General features: G+C 42.1%; 1 protein-coding gene across 1 annotated transcript in view; it reads right to left on the bottom strand.

Annotated features, from left to right (window-relative positions):
* The window catches only part of GTF3C4 (general transcription factor IIIC subunit 4), a 383,864-nt gene that overhangs the window by 35,361 nt on the left and 334,059 nt on the right, over positions 1-14,444 (bottom strand). The window lies entirely within an intron of this gene.

Below are 14,444 nucleotides of genomic sequence, written 5' to 3'. Positions count from 1 at the left end.
GTCTGGGCATCCCCATTTCCTTATTATCATGTTGAAGACTTGTGGATCCAGTTTCCATTCGTGAGGATCCATGAGGTTTCTGCTTAGTTCGTCTGCCAGAGTATTTGTTTTTCCTGGCAGGAATTGTACTTGCAGGTGAATATGAAAAGCCAATGCTGTGTTCCATAAGGTCATTGCTTGTCTGCATAGGGGGTAGGAATGTGTACCTCCCTGCTTGTTTATGTACCACATGACCGTAGTGTCTTCTGTCTTTATCAGTAACTGTCCTGGATGAAGCAGGTCCTTGAAAGCTGTCAGGGCATTTTGAACAGCTAGCATCTCTTTTTGATTGATGTGAAGATGCAACTGGTTTGCAGGCCATGTGCCCTGAATACATTTTCCTGCCATATGGGCCCCCCCAGGCATAATCTGATGCATCCGTTGTCAGTGTCTGTCTGTGAGTAAACTGAATGGCAGACCCTTGTTGTGGTGACAGGCATCTGCCCACCATCGAAACTCCTGTTGTAGGCAGGGAATGAGTGCAATTACTGTCTCCAGGCTGTGGCAATGCTGAGTCCAAACACTTTTTAGATACCATTGTAGTTTCCTCATATGCAGTCTGGCATATGGAATTAGTAGAATGCAAGATGCTATGAAACCCAAGGCCTGCAGAATTTTCCTTGCAGATAAGTGGGTTTTTGTTGCCAATTTCTTGAAGTAAGTAGTCAGATGCTTTTGTTTGTCTGGCGTGAGATAAGCCATCTGGGCAGTTGTATTTAAGCTTGCACCCAGGAATATTATCTCTTGAGAGGGCACTAGTTTTGATTTCTTTTCGTTTAGTGTGTACCCTAGGCCAATTAGTAATCTTTTTACAAACGCCAGATGCTTCAGAAGAATGTCTTTGTTCTCTGCTTGAATTCGGCAGTCGTCCAAGTAGGGATATATTTGAATTCCTTTTTGTCTGCAAAACGCTGTTACTGGTGCCAGGCATTTTGTGAAGACCCTGGGCGCAGTAGATAAGCCAAAGGGCAGTGCAGAGAATTGGTAATGCATTGAGCCAGCTATGAATCTGAGGTATCTTCTGCAAGATTGTCTGATTGGGACATGCAGGTATGCCTCTTTTAGGTCCAAAGTTACAAGCCAAGCCTTCTTGCCGAGCATGGGCAGTAGCTGCTGTAGAGTCAACATCTTGAATTTTGGAACTTCCAGAAACGTATTTAAAATTGACAGGTCCAGTATTGGTCTCCAGGTTTTGTCCTTTCTGGGTACTAGAAAAAGTCTGGAGTAAAATCCTTGCCCCTGCTCTTGTTGAGGTACTTGCTGAATGGCCCTCATGTCCATGAGGGCTGTAATTTGTTTTTGTGCATCTGCCCATTGATTGTGTGGCAGGTCTGGCATACCTTTTGACCTTGGTGGGGTGTGAAAATGAAACCTGTAGCCTTGGGACACTTGCTCAGGACCCATTTGTCTTGGGTAACCATTTGCCAATTTGATGAAAAAAGTGCTAGTTTTCCCCCTAAGGGGGCTGCCAAAAGAAAAGTGCTTGGATCTGGTAGAGGAAAGTCATTGGGACTGTTTCCTGTAAGGTTGTGATTTGTCCTCTCCGCTTTTGGCCATTGTTTAGGCCTGTATGAGCCTTGGGGCTAAGATCTGCCTCTGGGACGCCTGTATCTGCCTCTTTGTGGTCTGTCTGACACTGGAAAGGACCAATTTTTAGTGGGCCAGTTCCTGCTAAACCTGGGTGGCTGCACCTGTAAGAAATCCTTGACTGTCTGCATGGATTTTGCTTTATCCTCCATTTTTTTCAGCACCTCTTGTGCTTTAGTACCAAACAAAGTATCATGCTGTAATGGTGCATCTAATAATTTTGCTTTAACATGATCAGGCAGATTCTGTTCCTTTAACCAAGCATGCCTTCTAATAACAGAACCTGTAACAGCACCCCTGCAAGAGGCCTCCAGTGAATCACAACCACATTGCAAAGTATGCTTTCCCACTTGTTCAGCTGCATGCAATAAATCCTGCAATTCTTTGTTCTCTGAACCTTCAGTATTTGTCAACAATTTCTGTTTAAGCAGTGACATTAAAAATTGCTGATATTTAAGCATATGAAACTGACAATTTAAAGCCCTTACAGCCAGGGTAGCAGAAGTGTAGACTTTTTTCCCCCCATCTGTCTAGAGTCCTAGAATCCCTATCAGAGGGGACAGGGTTTTTTTGCAGTGGAAGCTTTAACCCCTTACAGAAAGTCTCTGAGCCTTTTCTTAGAATCAGAGTAATCTTGGCTCTCCCAGTGGAAATGCTCCCTCATGGTATGCCGGGTTTCCCCAAAAGAATAATCCTCAGGAGGAGAGGCTGAAGGAAAGGATTCTTCAGCATCAGAATCCTCATAGGGAAGCATGGAGTAATCCTGTTCAGAAGAGGAATCAGAGAAAATAGAAACCTGATCAGAAGAATCATACTCTGTCTCTTGCCTAGGCCTCTTATCAGGAGGGGGATGGGGGCCCCTGATCAAACTAATTAGGTCTTCGGTCATTTTGAGCATCTGTTTTTTAGGCATGGAAGTCTGAGAAGGAGAATGCTGTACTTGTTTCTTTGTCTTTAGAGCTGCTTTAGTCTTTGTCTTTGAAGCTGAAGATGGCTTAATATATAGTTGTGTAGGTCTGAAGACACCCTCAGAAGCCGATGCCTGCTCAGCGGCTCTGGACCCATCTGAGGGAATGATTTCCAAGTGTCCAATACCTTGAGCTTCCAGTGGCCCAGTCAGCTCCACGTGGGAGTCGGAAGCGGCCTGTGGCTCTGAGGTAGCGGGCACCAGGGGCTGCGAAAGCGCCTCACTGAGAACCGGCAAACCAGCGACTGACCTAGCAGAGGCTTCGTCATCGGTTTTGGACCTCGGATGCCTATCCTTTTCCTTGCGTTTTTTTGTAAACTCCGGTTGTTGGCTAGTCCGACGGCATTATATAATTAAATCTTCGGCCAAAGTAATGAAATGCAAAATCGAACAGACGCTTGATAGTGCATTGGTTAAATCTAGCACAAAACCGACAGCTAGCAGCGTTGTGATCAGGGCCTAGGCAAGGAATACAGTAAGAGTGAAAATCCTTATGAGGTATTTGCTTCCCACAAGAAATACAATTGTTAACTTTTTCTGACATCGGTCTGGAGCAAGAAAAAAGTTTCCCCAATGGGGTACTTAGCTTTAATGAAGACTTTGGTTCTGAAATTCGGATTTGAAAATCTCAGGAGTCGTTCGACCGGCACTTGCGAACTGCTTTTGCTTTGGGCACCGCGCGGCAAGAAAGACTGAAGAAAATGGCGTTGGCTAAATCTTTTATACCCCTGGCGCATTGACATCAGGGAAGAGGTGACAGCAACTGACGCCGGACCTAGACTTTGGAATTCTGGCCGACTGAGGGTAGCCTGCCAGCAGGATAATCCAAGAGTAATGACTGCAACAGTGAAACACGATGAACATCTGATCTTTTAATACAGCCATTCTAGTATCACCAAATGCATTTTTATACAAGGCTATTTGTTTAAGATCACCTATAAGCATACCTCTCAACCTGGAAACATCAAAAATCTGGACAAAGGCCCATGGAAAATAGGTACAAATCTGTATGCTGATTAACATAAAATTTGCATACATAATTATGTAATCCCACCCACTCCGATGGAATTGTGGGATACCAACTTTCAAAAGCAAACTGAAGAACAGACAACCAAAATATGACCCCAAACCCTGTAGTAAATGGTAACCATTTTTAAAAATGTGCAGCAATGATGTTCACTGGAAGGGGAAAAGATGATAAACCTTAAGATTTTGTTTTTGGTGACTTGCAGTATGTGAGTTTTGTGGTAAAAGTAGGGCATTTAATGGTAGGTAATATTCTAATCTTAGCAAAAGAATATTAAAGTTTGCTAGGACCTCCAAAACTCATTCTCCATGGCCTACTGATCAGTGGTGTAGCTAGAGGTTGTGCCGCCTGGGGCTGTCTGAGTTTGCCGTCCTTCCCCCTCACAAAATCATGGTTGAATGGGGCCTCCCCATACCCAGCCCTCCTCCCTGCAGCCATTCCAATTTCCCATTTGGCTATTTTGCCCCATTTTTCATAAACATTGTAATAGGCATACTGCTTTACTTCTACAGTGATTATTTGGATTTCATTTAAAACTTTTATTTTACATTTTATAGCACAAACACTAATAGACATCTGCTAAACAAAGCAGTACAGTCTCACAATGAAAATAGACTTAGCATTAAAACTTCTCTGCCCTTGAAAGTAAACTCACCTTAATTGAAACAGCATTGAAATCCACATTCAAAGAAAAAGCATCTGGCCAGTGGCGGATAATGATTACCTTTGGACTGTTTTCAAATCACAGGCCCCTTGCACACGAAACATACATGTGTTCTTTGATGCACCTTCCTGATTGTATTAACACTTGTTAGAGCGTGTTTTAAAAGTATTGTTTTGAACATTTTTCCAGTAAGCAATGAAACAAAATGCATGAACCAATAATGAGAACACTGCCCAATTCAGAACATTTCCATCATAAAAGTCTACATAAACTTCTACAATCCACCAGTATCAGTAAATATGCACAATCTCTGCAGAAATAAAAGTCATTGAAATAATTACACATTAAAGATATTTGTAACTAACGAAGAGGTTGCTGCTAGCAAACAACTTTATATTTCATTGTGTCATCTACAAATAAAGTGCCTGAAGAATAAATTGCCTATGTTACATTAAAAAAAAAAAAAAAAATGATAAGCCATTAAAATTGCAATAGGGAATGGATGGCAAACTGATTCATAGTTACTCAGTATCTCTGCCAAAGAGGACATTCTCAGTACTGCAGCATCCAGCCCCTTTAAAGTACAATATCAGCAACCCATCTACATACTGTGGGAGTAGAACCCACAGCCTTCTGCATCAAAAGCAAGTATTCTACCTGTTGTGCTACTAACAACACAAACAAACGTGGTATAAGCAGCACTACCCCCCCCCCCGAAAAAATATGCAACACAGGAAATCTGGAAAAAGCCAAAATTTATGGGGGGGGGGGGGGGGCAAAGGCCAAAATTGACACATTTTAAACATTGCTCATATAATCTTAGAAAAGTTGCTAGAATAAAATGTTTTGTGTTACCATGTGCTTCCTGAAAGATAGGAAGACTGAAACTTAAATGGCTATCATTATTTAGTGAATTCAGTTCTCACTAATTTGCTAGAAAACCACATATTTTAAGAGGAACAGACCAAAGAGACAAACATTTCAAACAGTGAGCACAAGCGGTGGTGTGGGTAGGGAATTCAGGCTCTTGCTTCTTGTACCCAAGGTACAGGGTTTGAGCTTGAGTAACACTAACCACCAGGTACACTTAACTGGGGCATTTTACACAGACACGCACACACACACACACACCTTTTGGCCGTATGCTTGCTTGAATGGACTTGCAGAGATAAACAGAGTTTCACAGCAGAGATAAACAGTTCAGACTTAAAGCGACTTGGCCGTATGCTTGCTTAAACGGACTTTCACAGCAGAGATAAACAGTTCTGACTTGCAGCATAGCAGATAAAAAAAAATTACCACAGCAGATACACACCCTAGTTCTTTTAGCCGTGAAAGGGTAAAACTGAAGCTAAGCAACATTACGGGCCCGTTAGTCTGCATATCGGATAACTTTTTCATTCTTTTTTCTTACCTGGAGGCTGGGACATATGAGCGGACTCTACAAAACTGAAATTATGCGCATCTGCCACCATTGCTGCTACATTCCCTATTTCCCTCCAAATGGTTCAAAATAAATATCTGACCGAGTCCAACAGGCAGTAGCTGATGTTATCACGCATGCCCCTGTAGGCTGGTGAAGTGTGGTGACATCAGACATAAATTTAAAGGGGCGATACAAAAAAAAAAAAAGTAATAAAAAAAAAAAAATCCGGAATTAAAGGGGGCACTCAGGAATTCGGGGCACCCCATTATTTTGCCCTCAAAACCAGTAAATACTGAGGAATTCAGTACAGTTGAGAGGTGTGCCTATAAGCAATGTTTATTTGTGATTTGCACAGCAGAGCTGAAATGCGAGTTTCCTGATTTCTTTAATAACTATACATGCTTACATATGTACTCTGTAACTTGTCTTAGATGCAGACACAATGTTTCTGCAAGGCCAAATGTGTCATCATACACTGTTTTACTAAACATGTATTCTAGACTGTGTCACACATTTATTTTAAATAAAGCTTATCTAAGATGAACTGCTCAAAACTTTAACATTTGATGTAAAAAAATAAATAAAATGTTATTTCTTAGAAAAAAAATAAGAATATCAAATTAAAAGTGATATCTTTATAAAATGCAGAAAATCTTAAGATAACCTTGTACAAGTAGCCATAAAAGGTTAAAAGTTCAGACTGCTAGGTAAGTGTTCTTTCAAACTGACAAGTATGACGGTTCTGGAATAATGCTTCCCTATTTGCAAACAGGAAAACAGAACTGCTGTTGGTTATTAGACAAATAAAAATGTCATCTCCTTTTCTTATAATGGCAGAGTGTTATTTCTTAACATTATAATTTTTCCACGACATAGTAATATAAACATGCTGTACCATCATCTAAGGGTGTGTGGGGGGGCTGCAGCTCCCCTTACCACCACTACATTAAGTAATATGAATCATTACCCCAATACATTAAGAAAAGCGCATCATTTATTAAGGTATACTAAGTTTCTGTTACTGCCACAGCCTACTAGTAACAGGAGGAAGTTCCCAAAGTAACAAGTAGATATTATTTATCACTGTTGTTAATCAACAAAGCTGGTACTATCAATCATGAAGGCCTCACCTATACCTGCACAGAAAAACACTAAAGGCTACTTGGCTACTTCTCACCACTATCACCCACTCTTGTACAAGACAAAAAAAAAAAAAAAAGGCCAACTGTGCATCAAAGATCAGAATGCTCAGGTAACTTAAACATACCTTCCATCATTCATGCCAATGGAGCTCAGGAAGTTTGCACTGTAACTCCAATGGGCGGAGCCTAAGCCTTTTGATAGAATCAAATTATGTCCTCACATTTCAAACAAATGTTCATATCTCTGGAACCGTAGGGGTTATAAAAGAAGTATAAATGGCAAACTCTTCAGCACAATTTTTTATAGTGGTAGTATTCTTTAGGTTCTAGGTCTTAAAGGTCACAGTAAAGCCCGTAACCATTATGTTTGTAATATTCTGCAAACAACTTATATCTCAGCAACCACTCAAGTTACACACATACTGTCAAGCAGCATTTTATTCATCTAGCTGAAAGCTTTCATACGAGGTTAAGAAGTTCTGTGTTACGTGGCTGATGAAATATTTAGAAAAATGTGAAAAAATTACATCTATATAAATTACTATCATAAAAATAACAGTATCTCTTTACCTGTGCTAGACAGACGTCAAATATTAATTCAGTTCAGTTTTCCATCGTGTAAGCTTTAAGATGAAATCTTTTAAAAACTTATACACAGCATGGTTTTGGAATTATTGATGCAAATATGAACATGCAATATTTGACACCTAGAAGTGTCACTAGGAGTAAATTGTAGATGCACCTGGAGGCGTCACTCGGATGTAATGAGTTAATCAAAATCTTCTGGGAGTTAAATGAAAACTATTGAAAATACTCTGGCCATGTCCCTCCTACAGAAAGGACAAAGAACTGGGCCCAGTGGTGTTCACCACTTCACCGTCATTCCCTGTCAATGGCCCCATGATCGGGCGGGGGGTTAGTGCCAGAAATGGAAGGCAGAAATGATTGCTAATGGTACAGCTGTAGCATCATGACCCCTATAAGCAAGAAAGTAAACAAAAAAAAATCAAATGGGGTCTTTTATTTCTTGAGTCTAGATACTACTCCATTGTGTTAAGTTGTAACACATACTGCATGTATATGACTAAAGTACATTGTATGACTGACAATATACATACAGCAAAAAACAAGCCCGGTTTTGTCTCTGGTCTGATTTGATAACACTGAAAAGCATCACCAAGCTCTGTATTCTCGGCACAGTTTAACTTCTGCTGTACAAAAACAGTTAAAAATTTTCATGGGAAATCAACATAACTTGCCAGGTTTCACTGCAGAGTGTATAAATGCAGATTTTTTTCCTTTGTAAAATATTTGGCAAGATTTTTTTTTTCTGATATCACCCTTTAAAGCCAGTTGGGTAATGGATGGTTGCCTTTTCCACCTTCTACTTTGAGGTGCTCCTAGTGGCTTTCATGTGACATCAACATCTGTTTTTGGCAAAGCTATGTCAGTTCAGACATACTGGTAAGCTGTGATAAAACTGCCTTCCATAACAGTATGACAAGAAGTTAGCTTCCGCATTAAGTACCTCTTCAAATCAACAGAGGGTATCAAGTAAAACAAATTGTGCTAAATCCTTCACAACAAAGTTGTACTACAATTTCTCATCACCAGTATTGCTTTAAAGAATCTCAATGTAGTACCTACCCCTAATACAACATTTCGAACATAAAATAAAGCTTGGTGAATCCCATCTAATGAAATTAATTCCACAACATTTAAGCCCAGGGTAATATGCTGCCCTGAGCTTTGTCCTACAAGAAATATGGTGAGTATTACAAAACAAAAATGTGCACTTTTGTGCCTAGTACGCACAAATAAGGAAGCATGCAAGAATGAAAGAACAGCAAGTATAAACTTGCTAAGCATACCTGAAAAAGCAGGCATGCCCTGTTGGACCCCACCCCCACTCCCTTACTGAAAAGACCCACAGAGGCAAAGATGGAACAAATGCACATCAATTTATGGTTCTGGTGTTTAATTTTTGTCCACATCACAAGGGCCAGACTACATTCTGGCAGTATCAAATTTTCTTTAGTCAACACTGTGTTATCAGATATAAAGACAGTACAAATTCTGCACTGGATTACTTTCCCTGACTGGATGCTGGAAGGGGTGGGAGGATGACATAATGGTTAAGGTGTTTACCCTAAAGACACAAGGTGCAGGGTTTGATTCTCACATAGGTAACTGGCTAGGCTTCAAATGGCCCAAAAGGGCAGTTAGCCTAGTACTAATCTATGAACCTCTATGGAAATGGTACAAGCGGACATCTTTAGGACTGTCTCATGTTGTGGCAAACAGACATCTGAATGCTGAGTACTGGTAGGTCTGGGGGGAGCATTTGTGAGTGTGTCTGCCATGATGCTGAGCAGGGGCTTGTCACAGTGCTACAGTCTTGTCATACAGAGATAAGGCGAAGTGCAGCACTGTACCAAAGGACAGTTAGTATGACCTGACCAAGAGTTAATACTCTGCAAAAAAAGTCAGTGCTTCTAGGGAGTAGGATATCTGGTGGGTACTGCAGGTTGCTATGGTGTGACCTACACTCTTCTGCAAAGTGTGTGTGTGTGGGGGCGGGGGGTGTCTGTGTGTGCAAAATTGTTCCTCTGTGTTTAAGTTGCAAATTTCTATCTACACCCCTAACATGGATGTCCTCCTCAACTATTACCAAGAGGACATTGTGTAATAAACAGATACTCGGGAGTGGATATTTGGTTATTATCTACTTCAAGCTTTTCTGATGGTTACTAAGGTTGGAGCGACGTGCTACAAGTCGATGGTGTGATGGTCTTCAAAAGTGCATCGTCAGAGGCCTTGGCTGTAACAAACATAAAGGCCAGAAGCTGTTTGAGTGACTCTAGGTAGGTGATGCTCTCGGACCCAGGATTTCAAAGGGAATAAGGGAAAGGTGCTATCCCAAGTAAAACCAAGACTCACTCCTCCAAGAAAAGGAAACCAGTCTGGTGGACCTCTGCCATAAACATGTTATACAATAGGAGGAAACTAGTACAGAAAAGAGTAAAATCCCAAGAAGGAAAGACATCCCTGATCAGTATCAGCAAGAAACTACGACCCCTCATTAAATCATCCAAGGCTAGCTTCGAAAGAAAAACTGCCAAGGACTCCAAAGATAACCACAAAGTGTTCTTTAGCCATGTCAAGAACCTAAGTGGAAACTCTCAGATCTACTCTGAGTTAGTGCAGAATGGCACAAAATACACTGAACCGACTGATATTGCCAACATTCTGGCAGAAAGGTTTAGTGCAAACTTCACCCCCCTCTCACCCCCTAAAGGACCCATAACCATAGCAGAAGAATGTAGGGCCCCGTCAATCACCGACACACAGGTTAAAACAACCCTATCCAAAGCCAAAAACACAGCTTCAATGGGATCGGACGGTGTCCCGGGCTGCGTCTTACAAGAGCTTCAAAATGAATTAACCCCCCCACCTTAACACACTGTTCAAACTTAGCCTCTCTACAGGCTACGTACCCATAGAGTGGTGCACAGCAACAGTTATCCCGCTCCACAAAGGTGGAGCCACAATGTACCCTGCGAACTATCGCCCTATAAGCCTGACTAGCCTGGTCTGTAAGGCTAGAGCGCATCATCATGGAACTCATTAACAGAGACATTGGGAACCTCCAAACCTTAGACCCTACCCAGTTTGGCTTTGTTAAGGGCAGATCATGCCTCCTAAACCTGGTGGACTTCTTTGAGACAGTTACCAAGGCATTAGACGAGGGAAAGGAAATCCACACAGCCTATCTAGACCTCGCAAAGGCTTTCAACACCATTACCCATTCTGGTATTATAGACAAGCTCACCAGCTTGAACATAAACCCCTACATCATGAGATGGGTTGCCAAATGGCTCACGGATAGAACCCACACGGTGAGAGTTGCAGGCTCTAGGTCCGACTCTAAACCGGTTACAAGTGGCGTCCGCCAGGGCTCAGTCCTAGGATCCCTCCTGTTCGGTATTATACTTCTCACCTTCCTGTTTGGTATATACTTCTCAGAGGTACAGGCAAGCACAGGAGGACTATGGCTGACCAAGTTCACAGACGATTGCAAACTAGGGGGTCATAATTGATTTTCTGGCTGATACAGACACTCTCCAGAATGGTCTCACTGAGACGGATACCTGTTGTCAAAATCATGGCCTCAAGCTAAATGCCAAAAACTGCATAGTCATCCCCCTTGGAAAAAACAAAGTACCCGTGAACTACCACATAGGTGGTAGTCCCCTAAATACAGAAAATGTAATAAGGGATCTCGGGACCCAAGTAGATAGTAATCTCTCCTTTGATAATCATATTGCCAAGGTGGTTAGAAAATCCTTCTATGTGGCCCACCTAATCACAAAAGGGTTCGCATTTAGAACAAAAGAGGTTATTGTGCCTCTCTACTCAGCACTCATTAGACCCATCATAGAATACAACGCCCCATTTGGGATGTACCGTGCAAGACACCTGCAACAGCTGGAAAGACCACAAAAGTACCTCACAAAGAGGATTACTGGCCTCAAACAGATGCCCTATGCAGCCCGACTCAAGAAGCTCCAGCTGTACTTGGCTGCATACCGCCTACTCAGAGGTGATCTCTGCCTGACATACAAGGCCATGTCCAACCCTGAATTGATGGACATGCTCCGCCTAAAAAAAAAAAAAACAAATCCTGGAGAGCCACACGCTCTGGAGATATGAACCTTACCACAATGATAAATAGGACGTGCTGGAGGGATAGATTCCTGTCCCAGAGACTCCCCATGCTTTGGAACAGGATTCCAATATACATCAGGCAGAGCCCCTCACTAAAACTCTTCAAGAGAAACCTTGACGGGTGGATGGGAGACAGAAAATTTACCCCAGGGATCACTGCAGTGGCTCTGCTGGACTGAGGCGCAGGGAACTAATGGCTCTGCTGGACAGAGGCACAGGGAATTAATCTAAGGGGGTGGCGAAAGCCAATACATTCTGGCTAGGCTTATAAATGCCCTTGGGCAGATAGCCTAGTACTTACCTATGAACCTATAATCAGACTCCCTTGTCTCTCTCATAGGCTCCACAGGAGATTACTAGGCTAAAGGCTCAAGAACCCTTACAAGCCTAGCCATTTTTACCCAAATTTTACACAATTTTCGATCCCTAAGGGCTAAAGGAAGGCTTAGGTTTGTGGCTATACCTTTGAGTATTTTACTGACTGCCCCTGTCCATAACGGACATGTACGCCACCTCAGGAGTGAATTTATGATTCCGCCGTCATTGATCCAAATTGTGTTTGAAAAGGGTCAAGGAAGGACACTGCTTTATGTGAATAGGAAAGCCTGTTCCAAAACAGGCATAACTGCTGAGATGCATATCTGTGTCTCCAGCATGTTTTGTTAGTGTCACAGCCTGAGTTTAGATCTTTAGATTGGGTGATCCTTGTGCAGTTCTTTTTGGGAACCTGTAACAATTCCAACAGGGCTGTATATGAGAGTGCCTTGTATGTTACGCACAGACCATCACTTAATACTTGATAGGAGATGATGGAGTAAAGGGATAGGGTTTTTAGTCCATCCGCACAGGATAGGTTGTTTATACCCTTTATTTTTTTATTTTTTGTAAAAAACCTCTGAGGCTGCTCCAGCTGTTGTAAGTGCCTAGTCAGGTAAATGCTGAAAGATGTACTGTACTCGATTACTGGTCTGATGCAAGCCAAGTACAGTGGTATTATTAACTTCCTTGGATCTGGATGCCATGCACCTTTACTTAATAAGCTGTGCCACATAGAAGGACTTCCTCACCACTGTGGATGCATGGTGGTAGAAGTTCAGGCTACTATCTGTGTCCCTAAATCTCTCACCTCCGAGTCCATTCTTAGGGATGTGCTATTAATGTTCTAATTTGCAGTGGCATTGGACTTCCCAAAGGGTATCTTTTTTGCATTTAGTTTTAGACCATGTTTCTGACACCAATCATTTGTCTGAGTCAGACCCTTCTAAAGAATATCTATATTGCTGGGGGATTCAATGATTACCCCAACTTGCAGTCATCAGCAAACTTGGTCATCCAAACGCCTTTTACATTAACCTTGACATCAGAGAAGTATATTCAGAACAGGAGAGGTTCCAGCACATCACTAGTAACTGACCTCTTGCTGGATCTGGATTCTTCCACTCTAACAACATGTGTCCTGTCCACGAGCCATTTTGGCTATCCATCTGGTGAGACAGGGATTTATGCCCAGTTTTGTGAGCTTATCTACAATACCAGAATAGGGAACTGTGTCAAATGCCTTAGCCAGGTCTAGGTAAGCAGTATGCACTGTTTTACCTTCATCCATGGCGCTAGTGACTTTCTCAAAGAAGTTAAAGATTCAGCAGGGTGACCTGCCCTTGACAAAGATGATCTGGGCTGGGTCTAGTGTTTGGAGGTTTCCTATGTCGTTATTTAGCAGGTCCGTGATTATTCTTTCCATAACCTTGCATATAAGACTAGTCAAACTTATGGGTCTGCAATTTCTTAGGTCTGTTGATGGTTCTCCCTTTATGCACGGGTTATTGTCCTCCGCTCCACAGGAATAAGGCCAGTCTGGAGGCTGTGGTTAAATAAAGATCCTAGTAGGCCTGACATGTCCTGGTTCAAGCTATTTAAGATACATCCTGGAATACTGTTAGGACCCATTAACATTGTGTCTTTAGCTTTAGAGAGCTCAGTTGTGACCTGTTCTTTGGAGATAACTGGTGGAGGGTATTTCTTGGGGGGGGTAACCAGAGGTGATGGGGATGTGAAATCTGAGCTGAATTTAATCGGCCAGCAGATTTACTATATCTTCAATGCTTTTAGGCATCTATTTTTGTGGTTCACTAACACATGGGCTGTAGACCAGTCATTTTACATTAAGAGGGTCAAAGTCTCCACTCGTGGCAGGACAAGGCTGATTTCACCTATCTGAGCTGGAAATTGCTGGTGGAAGGCCATTCCCAGCTTTTCCTGTTCTTTCTTTTTCAAGGGGATGCACATGTAGCTATCAAGTGAGTCAAAATGATGATGTAGCTTTATCAAAGATGACAGATTTTTTTTTTTTAATTTCCCCTTGGGTAAACTAGGACGGCCTTATGTTGACCCTTGCATCTGTCTAAATCCCTGGTAAATACTTCAGTTACAGATACTGTGCTCTAACCCTAGACAGATACTCTGACCATAGAAATCTATATATGGAATGTCACATCTGGTAGGTTTAACAGGGGCAGACATGTCCTACACCTCCATGCTTGGGGTACACCTCACAGACATCAAGCCAGTATTTTTAAACAGAAAACAGATGATTATGGTTAAATTTAAACAGTATGTTCCCCAATGGGGTGGGTGAAAAACCTTGTCATACTTCCTCAGGATGACCTCTGCCAAGTTCCCAATATGACTTCTCTGCCACCAGCTCCAACAACAAGTGGGACGAATCACCCAAGAGGGTAGATGGCACAAACTTGAAGGCCTCACAAGCACTTTCTCATCTGGAGAAGGGGACAGGAGGTCAGTAGGCAAAGTAACCCTCGGCAGCACTGATTATAGCATCTTGCCAAACTTGATGTCTTCTGTCC

This window comes from Protopterus annectens, chromosome 16.part0 (genome assembly GCF_019279795.1).
Source record: "Protopterus annectens isolate FY-2018-M chromosome 16.part0, PAN1.0, whole genome shotgun sequence".
In the NCBI taxonomy this organism is placed as follows: domain Eukaryota; kingdom Metazoa; phylum Chordata; order Ceratodontiformes; family Protopteridae; genus Protopterus; species Protopterus annectens.
The sequence above is the reverse complement of the archived record's forward strand: the minus strand, read 5'-3'. Positions and strand labels throughout refer to the sequence as shown.